The sequence below is a fragment of the Zeugodacus cucurbitae genome, chromosome 5 (genome assembly GCF_028554725.1).
Source record: "Zeugodacus cucurbitae isolate PBARC_wt_2022May chromosome 5, idZeuCucr1.2, whole genome shotgun sequence".
Taxonomy (NCBI): Eukaryota; Metazoa; Arthropoda; class Insecta; order Diptera; family Tephritidae; genus Zeugodacus; species Zeugodacus cucurbitae.
Genome location: NC_071670.1, coordinates 35,576,755 through 35,593,709, shown reverse-complemented (window position 1 = coordinate 35,593,709; position 16,955 = coordinate 35,576,755). Strand labels below are relative to the sequence as shown.

General features: G+C 36.2%; 1 protein-coding gene across 2 annotated transcripts in view; it reads right to left on the bottom strand.

Annotated features, from left to right (window-relative positions):
• The window catches only part of LOC105215500 (uncharacterized), a 465,848-nt gene that overhangs the window by 231,995 nt on the left and 216,898 nt on the right, over positions 1-16,955 (bottom strand). For both annotated transcript variants that reach the window (XM_054230743.1, XM_054230744.1), the window contains one exon: positions 13,308-13,344. The gene's annotated coding sequence lies outside the window, so the exon portion shown is untranslated. The remainder of the gene's footprint in view (positions 1-13,307; positions 13,345-16,955) is intronic.

The window sequence follows — 16,955 nt, the reverse complement described above, 5'->3', positions numbered from 1 at the left end:
ATAACTCCCAAACTTTGATTAAAACGATAACTTAATATAAACTAATCTGAGCTTTTTAAACAAACCCATATGTCATTCTCACTATCAAATAAATAGAATAAAATTATTATACTTCGATTATATGCTGAACTGATGTAGCAGAAGGAAAACTGTTCTAGTTCTTCACCCCACTCAATCCGGATTAGTCAAAAACGTCTTTGAGTAATAAGACACAAAATGTTTTTTGTTATAACCCATACCAAGCGAACTTGCGCTTTTGTCTCGTCTTGTTCGATATGGGTTGTCACATATGAAGCTATGAGATGTTGCCGTATCAGACACGAAAAGTTGTCTTGACTAATCCTGTGGGAATTGAGCCTAAGTGGTAGCTCTCGAACAATAATTGACCACAAATAATCATTCTGACCTACCGTATTAATTTGTGTAACAACTTGAAGCTAATTTTTTGTTGTAACCAAGTTTTTAACAAGGGAGAACTATATTTTAAAGATGAATAATATTAATAACAGAGTTTAAGAACTAAGAGAGAAAACCAAAATATTTTCTTTCATACATGCAACCATACTTGCCATATCCGAGTAATAATTATATATCTACATAAATTGCTTAAAAAAAAACTCGAAGAAGGCATATTGCTATGCTTATGTAGAGTCTTCCGCTCAAAGTAACTTTTACTAAGAAACACGCTTTGTGAGCATACTTAAAATTTTTATACCGCACTATGTGTGTGTATGTATGTACATGAATTTCTAATAAAATTGTTGGCAAAGAAAAACATCTAGAGAAATTACAAAGCAGCCAGAAAATAGACCATATCAATGCAAAGGTATGCCTCTTTATATATGCAGTTGTAGATACCAGGCAGCAGCACTTCTTTCAGTTTCTTCGAAGGCACAGTTTGTTGCTCAAGTATACGAGTACTCTGTGGCAGGCATTCTTTATTGCCACACAAAATAATTGCTCGAACTTTAACAGAAATTTTGCATAGAAAAGTTGAGGTTACGCACACACACAAACACGCATACACAAGCACAAAAATAATTTGTGTTGTTTCCTTTTCTTGACATTCTCGCCATATTTTGTTGTTTATACAAACTCACCACTTTGTCGACAATTGCAGGAAATACAAAACAGAAAAAAAACTGGAATTTATTTTCAACGTAAAAATGTTAATATTCAAACAATTTGTTGACCATTAAAATATTTAAAACGCAACAAAGTGTGGCAACAAAATCATAACGGAAATTTATAACGCAAATACATGGAAATATATACTATGTATGGGTTTTATAGTAAGCCGCTTATGTAGAGTATATTTCGTGTTTTTGTTGTTGACGATTTGTTGTTCTGTATATTGTTTTTGTTGTTGTTCGTCATATTAAAGTTGCAAACAATTGTTAAACGAGCTCAAAAGCTGTGAATCGGCCACAATAACACTACAGTTGTTGTTGGCGGGGAAATAAATTTATGATGATGCGTAGCGGCAGGCAGCAAAAGCTTTAAATTTTTGAAAAAAAAAAAAAATATTTGCCAACATACATAATCAATTATGTGCATTAATGTTGTATAAAACATGCGTGTGCGAATATTAAAATTTAACAAACTGCTAAACAAAAGCACTCAACAACATGTGTTACGCTCCGACCCATAATGCTACACAAATTTCATGGTTTTAAAATACAAACATATTTATACAGACATATATTCATAAAAGATGTATAAACCGAACTCTCCTCGAAGTATTAAGAGCTCCGCTTCAGCTTTCTAACTAACCACACTCATAAGCGAGCTCCGAATGGCTAATCAAGTTTTATTACGAGCTTTTTATGACGGAGTTTTACTTTGTTGTACAACCGAAGTGCGTTAGATAGTGGATGTGGATCGACATGCCTATTAAAACAAGTGAAGAGAACAGTCGGTTTAAACTTGAGATATACCGATGCTCTCAAGATACTACAAGCGCCAGAACCAAGGTATCCTGGTTCTCATCTTTAGTATTTCCGAAAGATTTTTTAACAAAAATCTTCGTTAATTAACTATGTCTCCTAAATAAGCTTGAGGGACACATTACTTGGTGGCTAGATATTGTAGAATTATCACTTTTATTTTTTGTAGAAGTGTCTAAATGTTCTTATGTTGGGCAAGTGCAAAGATTTAGCTTTAAATTTAGTTAGAGAACATCGGAAAACATTTAGATTACATCAGGTTTAGGGTTTCACGATCATTTTTGGAAGTTTAAATAATCTATAATCAAAAACATCTGCTGAGGGGTGACTGCTAGGATAGTATTTGCCAGAATCTTACCTGCTACGCTGGGAACCAACCATATGAAACTACAAAAATATATAATTAAATTTTTTGAGCGGCTTGATAATCACATGCCTTAAACAAATTGACAATATTACTTAAGAATTAAGGACAAGTTTGAAAAGTCTGGAGAGTGTTAGAGTTCCAAATATTTTTTATTCTTTAAACAAAATGTGATAAACTATATATGTATATTCATAACAAGGATAGTCTCTGCTGATTTCTATGGGTTACTATGATAAAACTATGAGTCTAACGATTTGATCCTGAATGTCAGCGTTATTCTTTGAAAACCATATAGGTAGAAGACATTTTCTTATAATATATAGTTAATGAAAGACACCAGCATTTTAGTAAAAGGTTAGAAACTCTTTTTTTTCACATACATTATGTAAAAATAGATAAGACTTCTAAGTGGTATTTACAACACTCCAAGCAGGCTTTTAGGAGTTGTGGAAATGAATCTAATCCTGGAAAACTTATAGCCAACTCTAATCATTGAAGGTTTTTTGTTTAATTTCTGACAGATCTCACTGCTTTTATAGTCGTTTAGTCCCTCAATATGTATTGTGAACTGTGAGATTATTCTTCGAACAACTTGTGAATATTATTTATAAGAAAATTTTCACAAGAGAATTGAATTTCAGGAATACTCATTTTGCATTGAGCTACAGTGGCTTACCACTGTTCCCAAAATTACTTGATATCTTGCAGCGCTGCTTTACGCTCAAGTGCAAGCCCACCTATGTAGGTCCGAATGGCTTCGATGCACATGCCGAACATGTGGCAAGCGTTTTACGCTTCAAGTAATTCAATTGAAGGGAGGTTACTTTAACAGTTCGCACGACTACAGAACTTCCACGGAGGGCAGAGAAGATGCTCGCGATTAAAAAAAATTTCTGCGCTGCACTTGAGGCACTTTTTCAACGGTATTTCTTAAGTTCTTTCTTTTATCTTCGATACGCCTTGCTTGGCGCAATTTCTTCCAACAATTGGCTGCGCGGCTGTTTCTGTCTGTGGCCGCCGCATGGTTGCTGCCACAGAGAGGTGAATTTTCGTATGAATGAGTGTGTGGCAGCCACTTCCGGCTAACTGCCGGCCGCACAAGAAATTATTTAAGTGGAGTAAAAGTAATGAAATAGAATAAGTAAAACAAATAAGCGTGCAAAAACTGTGAAACAAAGCTGCCAAAATAATATTTTTTTACAATAACAATAACAAAGCGCCACATATTCTTTTCACTGCCAACGCGCTTCCGGTGCAAAAGTACTTTCACTGCCTTAAGATTTATTTATAAGTTTGCTCGCGCGCTTGGCGCTCGAGTGAAGAAGTTTTCGTAATTCATCTAAATAAAAACTTATGAAATTTGTATGATGGAAATGTTTCTGTTCTTTCGTTTTTTATTGCATTTTATTTGCTCCCCATTACCTATTCTGTGGGGAGCTAGTCGCGGTGAGCCATGCAACGCCACGCCATGTCATGCTGACTAACAGCCACTTGCGCCGCGGTTATCCTATTCTTCGCACTAGTTCCCTGCTTTGTATTACCTCATATTTGTATTATTGTTGTTTTGTTTTTATTGTAATTGTAGTTGTTGTTAGAAGTTGCAATCTTGACGTGCGCAATAAATTCAAGGTGTCTTCAACTTCCACTTCAACTTCGCTGCTTGCCGCGGCTTTTGTTTATGCTTTTGAATTATTACGTCTGTGTTTTGGTGGGAGAAGTGGCCTTGTAGGAAAATTTTACTCTTTGGAAAGCACAATTTATCTAGATTGGAGATTGAATTTAAGTTTTAACTATTCTGTTCTGATAACTTTTTTATACAAAGCTTGGAAAGTGATGAATTAGAAACATCAGCTATTGAGAAGCTGATTTCTTAATGTTCTTCCAAACCAATGAAAACTTAAATGGCCAGGGTTCTAACTAGAAACAACAATCCAACAATGCGATCAGAATATTAACCATACAGTAGAGTGATCGTTTTTGGAACTATAAAATCTACAAATGAACTATTTATACGCTCATTTCTTCTAGATCTATAAGAAATATGACGGTTTGCACCCATCTCCATAAACTACTGAACTACAATATAACTGCTAAAACCAATTCAATCGAACCTAAAAAATTGTAAATGCTCCAGTACCGAAGATTTTCCTACCGGTCATTTATCTGGATTTTTTTTGGGGCACTCCGCCATGAGGCCACTAAAGTAGTGCTTTTTAAAGTTTCTGTCTCAAAGAAATAAAAATTCAGTACTGTCGTATTTCATACGTCACTCATGAGAAATGTCTACTGTCTTCGGTTTCACCTGTCTTATTTATTTTATTAACTCTAGTATTAATAAATACCTGGATTATAAGTGAATTACCAAAAAAATATGGGTATACTCTAGTCTACAAATTAAAAAGATAAAGTATTTACTCACAGGACTATCTTCATTCAGAATATTGTAGTATATTTATTATTTATTCTCGGCATTACTAGAATTATGGTCTACTGAAGCAACCTAAATCATCTACTTTCACTAAAAATATAAACAACATTTCCTTAAACATATACGAGAAGTATTTATTAGGACATAAATAGAAATACCAGGAAATAATAATGACAACCCCTATAAACTAATCAATCGAATAGTCCGATCTATGGTGTCCCAAGCGAGTATAGTAAATCAATCAATTAAAGCTTTAAAAATTAAACCATTTGTTCCCACATATCTCAAAGAGTGAAGGTCATGGTGTTACATAATTAGTTACATTAAAGCAAATAGTCCTGAGATGATCTCACATCGTCATCCAACTCGACAGCGAGGAGGCAAATATTTATGCAAAAAGTAGCTGTTTTGACAAATCTCGACATCTATTACTAGAAACATAGGATCTTAAGAACTCGTGTGAAGTTAAAATAACATTAAGGCCTCATAAGTCAAGTAAATAGCCAAGCAGGTCATAATGAAATGACAGTTCCCTTCCTTGTTAACTCATCAGACATGCAATTTTAAGCGATTCCGTCATGTACTTTGTAATATCATCTAGAGCGAGAATATATAATATTTAACTAGTTTCAAGCGGAAGGTCAGTTGCTATTGAAATGAGTGAGTACCTATCCTAAACTAGAATGGTATGGAAACCTTAACTAAATTTGATGGAGAATTCACTATAATTGAAGGTAATGAAGCTCAAAGGGTATAAGGATATAGATAAAGTGACCAGTTCTCATCAATATAACTGAGGTTGAAGCTTTCGAAGATCTCAGAGCACCCAAGAGGTGAGTTGTCCAAGTTACCTTGCAACTTGACAATGTCAATGGATTTAATACTGGAAATGACGCTGAGTATTATATTGCCTTTGTTCATATATAGTGTTTCTCAAAATATAGACAGTGGTGGATAATATATTTAATGCATTATCTGCATATAGAAAGCTTTGTACATATATCAACGCTTAAACACTTCTTTCCTTTTTGGTAAACTCAACTCCAAATTACATAACTTACTAATATTGTAACTGACTTAATAGGAAATTGAGTTGTCAAATTTTGCCACACAGTAAATACATAAATACATTAACCAGCAACCAATTTGTCAACTTTTTGTTGAGCGCACACATTCGAGACTCGGGGTAAACCATAAACAGAAAAAGACACCATATATGAGCATCTCAGAATGCTGTCCATAAATAAATTGAGACCGTTAACACCTACTTGAATAATACATATACTAGAAATATATTATAAGATACACAAACATATATATTTATATCAGAGGCAAACAAGCAATGCCTGCGGCTGAGTGACACGCCCACAAAGTGTTGACCCACAGTGGTCAGGGTGACTGGAGTACACTGCGCTTTAATAGTACGAGGCAAAGCAAAAAATTATGAAAGACTTGTGGACCTGGTTAGTAGTAATAGTAGTTGTAGTTGTAGTTATGGCAGCCGCAGGAAAAGCCGCCTAAAAGAAGCTATCAATGGCACAAGCACATCAGTGGCAGCAAAAAGCCGAACACAGTGACCACACAAACTTCGACAAACACACACCTACCTACACACGCACATAAAGCCTGTGCTGGCAGAAAAATCACTAGCACAGCGGATGTAGAAGACAATGAGAGAGCTAAAGTAAAGGCATAGCAGGAGTAAAAAAATCAAAATAAATAGAGTACAAAGTAAAAAGGCATATGTGTGTGTGTGCGCTGAAAGCAAAGGCGACTGCTGCACGCCATCTACCAGATTCAAATCCAGAACCATATGGGTGTGTGACCGAGGCCACACGCAAAGGCAGCGCAGCCGAGAGGCCACAATGTGCCGCTCAAATGCAGGACCCGGCCGATGTGTCTGAGTTTGTTGATCACCACGTAAATGTGTCACTCGTCTGTATGTATGTATATTTATATTATGTACTGATGTACTGTATAACGGAACTTTTGACTGTGACAACATGGCTTTCTTTTTTGTGCGAATTTTTCGTATGCAATGACAAGTTAACGTAAAATATGACCTTACTGTGCCATTTCTTTGGCAGCAAAAATATTGCCAGTACCAGTGTGAGTAGGGTCAGTTGTGCGAGGAAGACTTCATATGTGCTCTATGCACCGTGTGTGCTTTAAGTTGTGTGTTTGCTGACTGTTGGTATCTACTGTATATAGAGCTCCAAAGCCTCGATATTTTTCGTTTTATTTAAAATTTGTTGAATTTTCTTAAAAAAGAAGAGTAAGTTTAATTCCCTTGTCCCTTGCTCTTATGCAATTCAAGACCATTCATAATTGATCGGCTCTCTTTTCTTTTGCGGTGTTAGTACCCCATCCAATGCATAATAATCCTTTGATCACTCGACCTGATCATACCACTTCAGTCCCCGAAATGTTGTTGACTTCTTCCAGTTGATTTTAAAATAATACAATTACTTCTTTTCAAATCGAAGTCTGGCTAAACAAATTTTTTAGAATTGCCATATTTCGATAAAGGTTCTTGTTTATTTTCAAGACTCTCTTACTACTATGAAAAGGTCATTGGTATATTTATCAATAAATGATACAAATGCATCTCTGCCGATATGTCGATATACATACATACATCTAAAGTATTTCTAATGTTATAGGTAGTGTTTCTTTCAACAAAAGTGACTGAAGAACCGAATCCTGCAAAGCAGTTTAAGTTAGGAGTCCATCGTAAAATCTTATCCAGCTGCACTTTATACTATAAATACCACTGTTATAAATAAATAGTGTTCACTCAGGAATTTCCTTAACTGGATGACGCACTAAGTTATTTATCTCCGATAAAAAAAGGTATGTAATGATGTAGTAATTAGAGGTGTAGGAATTGGAGACACTTTGAATTGATTCTGCTTTATCTCGTTTCTGCTCTTGAGATCCCAAGAATTAATATGCTTTTAGACTCTCACAAAGATAATAGACTCACCGTTTGTTACGCCAATTGGGTCGTCTTACTAACTTTCATTGACAGATAAAGGAAATTTATATAGGGTTTGACAGCGAGAAATCCTATTTTATATTTCAAAACATTCGTGTATAAGTGGACTTTTTGTACTATTTTATATTAAATTTATAGTATAATTAGAGACGCGTCGATTATGAACCGAAACTTTCAGAACACGAAATAGGTTAGAAATGTAAGTCTATCTCAAATTCGCTAAGGCGATTAATACAACTTTGTTTCCCTGGGTGGATATACTGCTACTGTTTTTGAAGTAAATAGGTACCATACTTGAAGAGTCTGTATCAAGAAGCAGTAGATCTTTAGACACCATTTTAAGTAGCTACTCAATATTTAGTTTCCTTGGCAATGGGCTCTTTGGATTTCAATGGTTTAACCAATTCATTAGATTAATGTTCATTCTGAAGATTGGGCAAAGCTTAACAATTCGATTGGAGCGCACCAAGAGAACGGAATCGATTAAACCGTATAGTGTTTTAAAAACTACATCTCCTTTACTGCTTCATTTAAGCATAGAATAAACTTTTAAACTCTAATACATACTAATAATGCAATTTTTTTCTGAAAACTTCAATGGCGTACATATCAAAGAGTGATTTTCAAAAACAGACATTAAAGAATAACACCAAAGCTCTTGTCGAGTGGGCGTAGCACATATGAAAAAGGACAAAGACCGAACACGGCTAAGGTCAAACAAGCGGCAAAGTAGTGAGCAAAGTTGTTCAACTTGCTGGCGCTGTGAAACTCGGCTGGAGTGAAGCTTTAGCTCGTTGAAAAATTGCAATGCCAACGCTTTTAGAGCAGCCATTGGCAGCCAAAATGCCAGCACTCACTACAACGAGTTGTAAATTACTATGGAGCGCACAGTCGCTCAGCCCTTGCTTCAACTACACACTAAGCATTAGCGAACAGCTGTCGAAGTTCAATCGGAAAAAATATCCAGAAATACACATGCATACTAGCAGACTTTGGTACTTGGATACTTATGCATATGTTGCAAGTGCAAAGTTTTCCGCACATCGCAAATACAGCCGAACATTTAACGCCATTAGCGTGCAAAAACAACTACAAATATTGCTAAGAGAATTTATCTTCGCAGTGGATAAAGACGTGGTGTGGCAAAGCGTTTTGTTGGTAGGCGGTTTGTGGCCTGCGGCTTGCGGCTTGTGACTAACGCAAACCTCTAGCCACCGCGCCACGTTACCCGAAATCGGAGACTTGTCGGATGGCTGTTCTTAATCATGCAGTAGCCAAAAGTTACGCTGGGGGAGCGCAAAAGCAACGAACCATTCAAGCAGTACAAGCAGGCAGCTATACACATACACTCGAAGAAGGTGTGTCCCGCTGGACATTAGCACTGTCGCCGAACATCAGCGAAGGCAAACGAAAGCCAAGTCGAACAAGTGAAGAAATATTGAAAGTAAAAAGCAAAACCCAAAAAATGTGGCAACGTGTGCGCACTCACTCGCATGCAGCTGAGCGCGGCAGCAGCAGGCGGAGAAGAACAACCAAAAAACAACCACGGTGAACCATAAAAAATCGTCAGTTGGTCGGTTTTGTTGGCGGCGAACGATCGCTTGGGAGCAAATAAACGAATTTACGTTCGAGGAATTTATCAGCCACCGCACTAACGTGACTAAAGTGGAGAAAAATTGTCAGCCAGCAAAAGTAATGGTCGCAAGAATTTCGTCTAGCAAATGTACACAGCCAAAACTAACAAAGAAAATACCAAAAAAAAAGATGGAAAACCCAAAAAATTGGAAAATCACAAAAAATCCGCTGAAATAAAACTGTTACAACCAAACTATTTACATATGGGCGAAAGCAGCTAAACGAAATGTACGACTGCTGCAAAAACCACCAATGAATAGTGTAAGCGCGTTTACTGAGCGCGGAGGGGTAGCGTGCAATGCAATGACATGCCGCACAAAAAACGGAAATGAATCATTCCATTATTGAGTTTGTGTAAGTTGGTGTTGTCGCGCGGTAACGCCTATCCATTGCACTTTGCGCTGAGGGAGGTGCTGTCGTACAGTTTTCACGCTCAGCTGAATGGAACCTCTTGGGGGAATCACTTGAAGATGAAAAAAAAAATACAAAAATTGGCAAATACACACGTTTTAGCAAAGCGTAGATAATACAATCTGATGAGGGCAGTTCGAAAAGTTCGTCGCATTGAGTGCTAACGGCATCGGCGTTTGATTAACTCAACAACTAGCGTTGTGGTGTGATAGACAGAATGTGAGGTTTCACTAAAAAAATATTGGGATTTCAAGAACCAAAACGTTTCACTACTTTTAGAAATAAGTTATATGAAAAACATTTTTCATAATAAAAACTCTGGAATTGCGTCATAATTCTTCGTCTCGAAGTAAATCGTCTGAAGAGAGAGAGGGAGTAACATTTTTAGTCCTGACTTTTACCTGGTCAATAGTAATAAGAACCATAAGAACCATAATTTAATTCTACTCAATATTTAAGAAGATCAAACAAAACTTTCCAATATCAGAACCTTTCCAGAACGCATTATATTTATTTATTTTAATCTTAATATTTCCTACCCTGGAAAGAGGCAAATATATGAATTGCACTAAGAACAATAACAATTTTATAAATTTTGAAATTAGATATATTATAATGGTGTCAAACCTCGCTACTTCGGATAAAACCCCTCGATAATTTTGGGACGACCTTTCGACGTCTTCTTGCAATCCTTCGTCATTACCACTATTTCATTAATTAACAATTGTATTTTGAACTTTTGACTTCCACAGTAAGCACGATTGCCCTAATAAAGCAAGAATAAAGGTTAGAGTCCTATTAGATAGGGGTTTCGACTTTGTGTAAAAGTTGTGTGGGCCATTTTATAAATTATTTAACTCGATTATTAGGTCCGGATTATGAGAGGAAGTAAAATAATTGTTTAGACCGTTATGAACCACAATTTATGGACGGAATTAATTTGAAAGATAGTTTTGTACTAGAAGCTAAGAATTGAAATCGTAATACGTTTTGAGCCATTCTTAATATCTACATACATGATTTTAATCAAATAGCGGTTATCGAGTCAATGGGTGTTATACAATATGATTAATAAGGATCTATTCTAAAATTATGGACTAGAGGTGCCTGAAAGACTTAAACTGTTGAAATCATTTAAAATTATTTTTGAGTTTGCTTTGAATAATTTAATGAATACCGGTCTCTCATTTTTAACGCTCTTAGGTCTCAAGTGTAACGAAGTCGTTATGATTGACAAAAACATGCGAATAGGTCAGCATCTGTTATATAATATAATGAAAATTGAAAAATCAAGCGAATTCAAGTATGTTAAAAATGACAATCGATCGTTATAAATGTTCGCCTTTACATTAGAAGGCCTTTACTAAAGATGTATGCATATGTATATCGGCATATATAAAATGTATAATGTACCTATTTTTAAAAATATTGTATATCAGCTGTCAAAATTGTAGTTATGCTGTGCACGAGAGCGGCAATTTTGCCTTTGTTGTACACAAAATTGAATTCCCAATAGCTTCCTGTCAGAGCATGTGAAACATCAAAGAGATAACTACGAATAAGTGAACAACAGTATTGTTATGCAAATTAGTTGTATGTACATATGTATTTCTGTGATATGTATTTGTCTACATTGAAGTATCGATATTAATATAAATGGAGTTGCATTTACCCAGTGAAACCTGGGACATGTTTCGCACTTGATGCACTTGATAATGATTGAGATCTTTGGTTGATTCATTAGAACAAAAATTTGTAATTTAAACGAAATATACAGAGCAGAAAGAATTTGAAAAATAACCATTTAAGATATAGACTCACAGATTTGGGCATACGAGGGCTGCTATATATATTTCTGCCCTAGGCAACACTAAGTGTTGCCAGGTGCAATCATTACGATCATGAACTAAAATCTTTGTATGGCTATGAAGCACCATCCTATAGCACTGTGAAAAAATGGTACAACGAATTCAATCATGGCCGACGCTCGCTCAAAGACGAATTCCGTGAAGGTCGTCCAAAAACTGCCGTTGTGCTAGAAAACATCGATATTGCATGAACACCTGGCCGTAAAAAAGGTTTGTTCTCGTTGGATCCCGCACATTTTGACAATCGCTTAAAAAAAAGGCTCAAAAAAAGTACTTCGAAAATTGGTTTGAGCGCATGCAAAAGTGTATAAATCTTGATGGAGAATATTTTGAAAAACAATAAAACCATTTTCGTTGATAAATATTCCTATTTTCATTATTAGGCCAGAAATATGTATATAGCAGCCCTCGTAATAACGCTGATTAATGGAAAAATAGCAGAAGAAGCCTACACATTATGGACCATATAGGATTCTGATGTATATATATCTTTGTCAATAAATGTCAAAAAAAATCAACTGAATCAACTAAATACTTTTAAACCTTTCTATGATATGCATTTTTCTCATAAGAAGACTTACTGTGAATAATGAATTTAGATGCTAAAATACATTGATATATTTAAAGTTTTAAAATGTTTTTCAAAACCAATAAAAAACCGATTTTAGCTTCAAATATTAATTAAATGCAGTTCAAATGCCTCTAAAGACTTGTTCTCTTCATAACTTATTTTTGTCAGTCGTTCATCTTTCGTTTTCTTTCTTTGTGAGGTATTCTTTGATGTACAGAGAAAATATGGTATCCTGCTGGCCCAAAGTAACTCCAAAAGTTGTAAGTCGATTCTGGCACACAATATGTAAATACAGCAACTCTTAATCTCTCAGAATCTCCAAGTATTTTTAAAACAAACATTTCAAATTTTGCATACCGAAACACCTCATGAATGGTTATTTATTTCTACTTGCAAAAATACGATCGAAAGATAGTGTTGGTGTAGAAGGCCGATCGGCTATTAAGCGAATTAAAATAATCGATCCCTGCCATTCTAACTTTCCCTAAGTGTTGCAAAAAGAACAACAACTATAGAAATCAAAAGGTCTTTAATAAAAACATTTTCAGTGAAGTACTAATGGTTTCTATTTTATAGCATAGTTTTAGGGTAAATACACAATATGCATTGAGTCAAATCAATTGATATTTGATAGAATCTGAGGAGGTAACCTGGTCTAAAAACATTAAGCTTCTATATAAAATAAATAGTAAAATAATTATTTGTTCTATAGTACAAATTCCCTTTTCCATCTTCTCACTTGTCGCTTAAAATCTGGCCCTTTACGGGTCGACCTACACTATCTAAATGGTTTCCACATGGAAGAAACAAATATTTCTCCGGAGTTAAATGAATTTTATTGTATTCTAAAGCAACAACAACCCGCATTATATTTTAGAAAAATTAATCTGTGCCAAGATTCTAAGATGTCAACCCCACTCTCTACTGGGTAAATGCTCAACATTTATTTCATATTATTAAATTGAGTGATCATATCATATCATATTTCCTTTTACTCTCCACTCTAAACAAAAAATTAGCACAACAATGCCGCTGCTGTAATGCACAACAAACATTTTATTATGTAAAAGCGCTCATACATACCAAAAGAAGTTGTTTCGCATATCCGTTGCGCATCCGCCTGAAAGTATAGAATTTCGTAAAAGTTCATAAAATGCTTACATTATGTGGCAGTAAATATGTACATATGTACATATGCATGTTAACTGTTCGTGTGCATGTGTGTGTGTAACGGTTATTGTTTAGGCGTCAAATGCAAAATGTCGGAAATCAATGAGCGCTTTATTTTGGCGCGTCTTTTCACAGGCAACAAAAGTGGCATTTAGCATAACGGCGCGCCGCCACGGCACAGGAAGTGTGGCTGTTGGCTGCTGAGGAGTTGTTTGTTGTTGCCTGTTAATGTAAAGTATGCAAACATCGGTGAGTATGTAAGTGTATTTTTTGATGGAGTTGCTTTGAAAAAATTGATGAGATGTTGTCTGAAATGTATGATAATGTTTTGTAAATATTAAGTTTACCACTTTATTCAATATACAGTGGTGGTCAGGAAAAAAGGAACGCAGTTTTTTTGAAAAATTACTTTTTATTTTAGGTACAAAACTAAAAATAACTGGAATAGAGTTGCCACCAATATTAAATTTATCAAAATAAAATATAAAATAATTAAAATGGTAGCTTTTGACATTATAAAATTATGCGCTCTCTAATCTATAAGCCATTCGAGGCCTTCTGACACTTCACGCTATGAGAACTGATCAAGTTTTTTATGAGCTTAAGCATCTGACCGCCGGTGTATATTTCAAGAAAATTTCGCCAATAACTCTCTCATAGAAAAACGCGAACGACCGCCGAGTGGTTACAGCCGCGTCAATACCTTCGCTGCCATTCGCAGCCATTATCCGCTGTAGAAACGGCTCATTTTACTGCGCGCATACTTAACTGGCTAACAAAAGTCTTTGACTCTTTTAATGGACTCAAGTAGTGTTGCAATATGTAGACTCACATACGCAAGCACCCCCCTTCAACCTTTCTTAATGGCTTGTTCGAGTTAACTTACGTACATTACGATTCGCTTGAGTGCAATACTGGAGCGGAAGAAAGTCTGCATGAAGTGGAGCCGCTTATTTAGCGCCCAACAGGAATGCGCTTTCGTTTTGTGAGACAACTTAAAGGAGCTTAAGTTGAGGAGCATACTTCCGCTGACACTTACGTGTACACTTCTTTATAACGCCTACTCTCCCCTCCTCACATATGTTCATACGCTCTTATTCTGTCTCTCTACCCTTCCGTTCCGCCACTTGTAAGTGTCTGCGCCACACACTTTATCATTTTGCTTCCTCCTTTGTTTGCTTTTCGAAGCGTTTGTACGGGTATGGATTAGCCGTGTTAAGTCATCAACTCAATTAAGTATTTTGTTGCCTTTCCTTAGTGCCACATTTCTGTACTTATGTTGTTGCTGTCGTCATTGTTGTTGAGCATGTGAGGATTGTCTTGTCATAACTGCGCATTTAGTTGTTTTCTTTTGTGAAGCAAGTTTTTCTTTTTTTCTTTGCAACATTTCATTTGCTATAACCCATTTATATTTATCATGTTTAGTTCCATACTACATGTTATTAAATGATATAAAGAATTATATCAGATTCAGTACCTTGAAGTTTACAATAAGGATGATTAAGTTTCCTTATGCTTTCAAAAATAGCTAATAAAACATCATTGATGGTGAAATCTTTGATAATATAATCATTAATTTACCAAGCGACTTGTAAAGAGTGTACTTTTTCCATGAGAAGGGCCCACTCGAGTCCGTTCTCGAAGCCTATTACCATACCTAATTAGGTATAACTATCATTTATAGGAGTTATAATATGCGAGCTGTAAACAGCGTAGCCATGGGCTGATTAACAACGCTCTGTAAAGATCTCATTAATTTGGATATGAAGTATTAGGACAGGTATTGAGGATAGCAATGTTTTTTTTTTTTTTGTTTTTTTTTTTGTTTTTTTTTTTTTGAAAACACAGCAGCCAGCGCGGAATCGCTGGAAACTGCAAAGCGGATCAGCTTGCAAGGGAGTGACGCTGAAGTGGAAACGAGTCCGTGGTCCACCTGTGTTAGAGCATTGGATTCACTGACTTCGAGTGAGCTCGCCAAACGCTGGAGAACAACTAGCGTCTGTGCAGTAGCGAGGTCTTTCTGGCCTGCAGTGGTTCGAAAGTGTTCCTTCAAGCTGCTAGTACGGCTCATCTCTTGCCAATCATTGGTGTGCTTACTGGTCATTGTCCAATAGGCACACACGCGGTGATGCTTGGAATCAGTCAATTGCCGAAGCTTTTTGAAAGGAAGGCGAAGATGAATCATCCAAGCACTTCCTCCTTCAATGCCCAGCGTACGCCAGATTTAGTTTAAAGCCCTGGGTAGGCACACATTCAGCGATCTCAAGTACTTTATAATAGAGCCCAAGCGCTTTGTAGTATCATAAGGGTCTTAGAGAGCCGTCAGGATCAGGACAGTCGAACCTGTCCATGTGAGTTTCTCTGCAATATGCGGAGATCTACCCCTTAAACTAAAATGCAAAATACCGACAAGTTATTAAGATATCAATAGATGAGGATTAAGTAATGAGATTAAATGCAGACCTTATCTATTATATTATTAAGTTTCCGGTATTTAAGGGACTTGAGTAGAAGTTTATACAGTTTAGATCAGTAAGATTCTAGGCAAGATAAGGGCTTCCTCATAGTGAAAACGGATAGATTGCTGCAGGGAATGTTGAGTTCGAAAGGACCATTCTGTTCTTCGACCTCTTTAATTAAGATAAATCGCGGTTGCTTCCAGGTTTGATTATGTATGAAACATTCAAACTATATAAGAGAGACGTCGATGTCCAGTGCTGGCTAACACAAAAAACTTCATAAAAGCTCGTCCCTGCTCTTCATCATATCACCTCACAGGGCAAAGGTGATACGTCACAGCAAAATCATCTAAGAAATCAATTATACAGCTAGATTGTCCGACTGTACAAGATGCATACTCAACGCTTAACGGGTCTAACGTTGAAACGAATATTTTGTTGAAAAGTAAAAACAGAAGATGAGTACAAGAATGTAATAAAAAGGAATAGTAAAGGAATAAAACAAGATTAAACTACATCAAGCAACTCTACAAGGAAGAACACGTCAAGTGCAACTGAGCAAGCAGCTAAAGCAAGTGGGTGTGTCAGTAATACGACAGACTTGGCAGACGTCGAATGAAAGACCACTCAAACGAGCAGCTGTTTGAGAAGCGCTGTAATGATGACAGCTGGAGCTGTACAAAACGCTTACACACAAGTAATCCATTTACAGTTAACCGAACCAACTCAATGTTGTTCTGCCACTTGACAAGCCAACGGTTGTTGGTTCCTTGCCACAGGTCATGATTATCTATTGCGGAAATGTTAAAAGCGTTGTTGGAATATGTATGTATGTATATATGAGAATAACAATGGTGTAGAATGGCTTGCCATCAGTGGCTATCGGCATGCCATAGCCAGATGAGTGATTGGTAAAGCTTGCATTCAGCGCACAGTAGTTGCACATGTACTTACATATATACATACATATCTCAAGTAATTCATAAGAAAAATACGAAAACCACATGCAAGTAATAGAGAACTATCTAAAGTCTGCCACTTGAAATGGTTCGTGTCAAAAATGAGGAAGTTGTTACAAATTCCTCTCCCCAATTCCCCACCG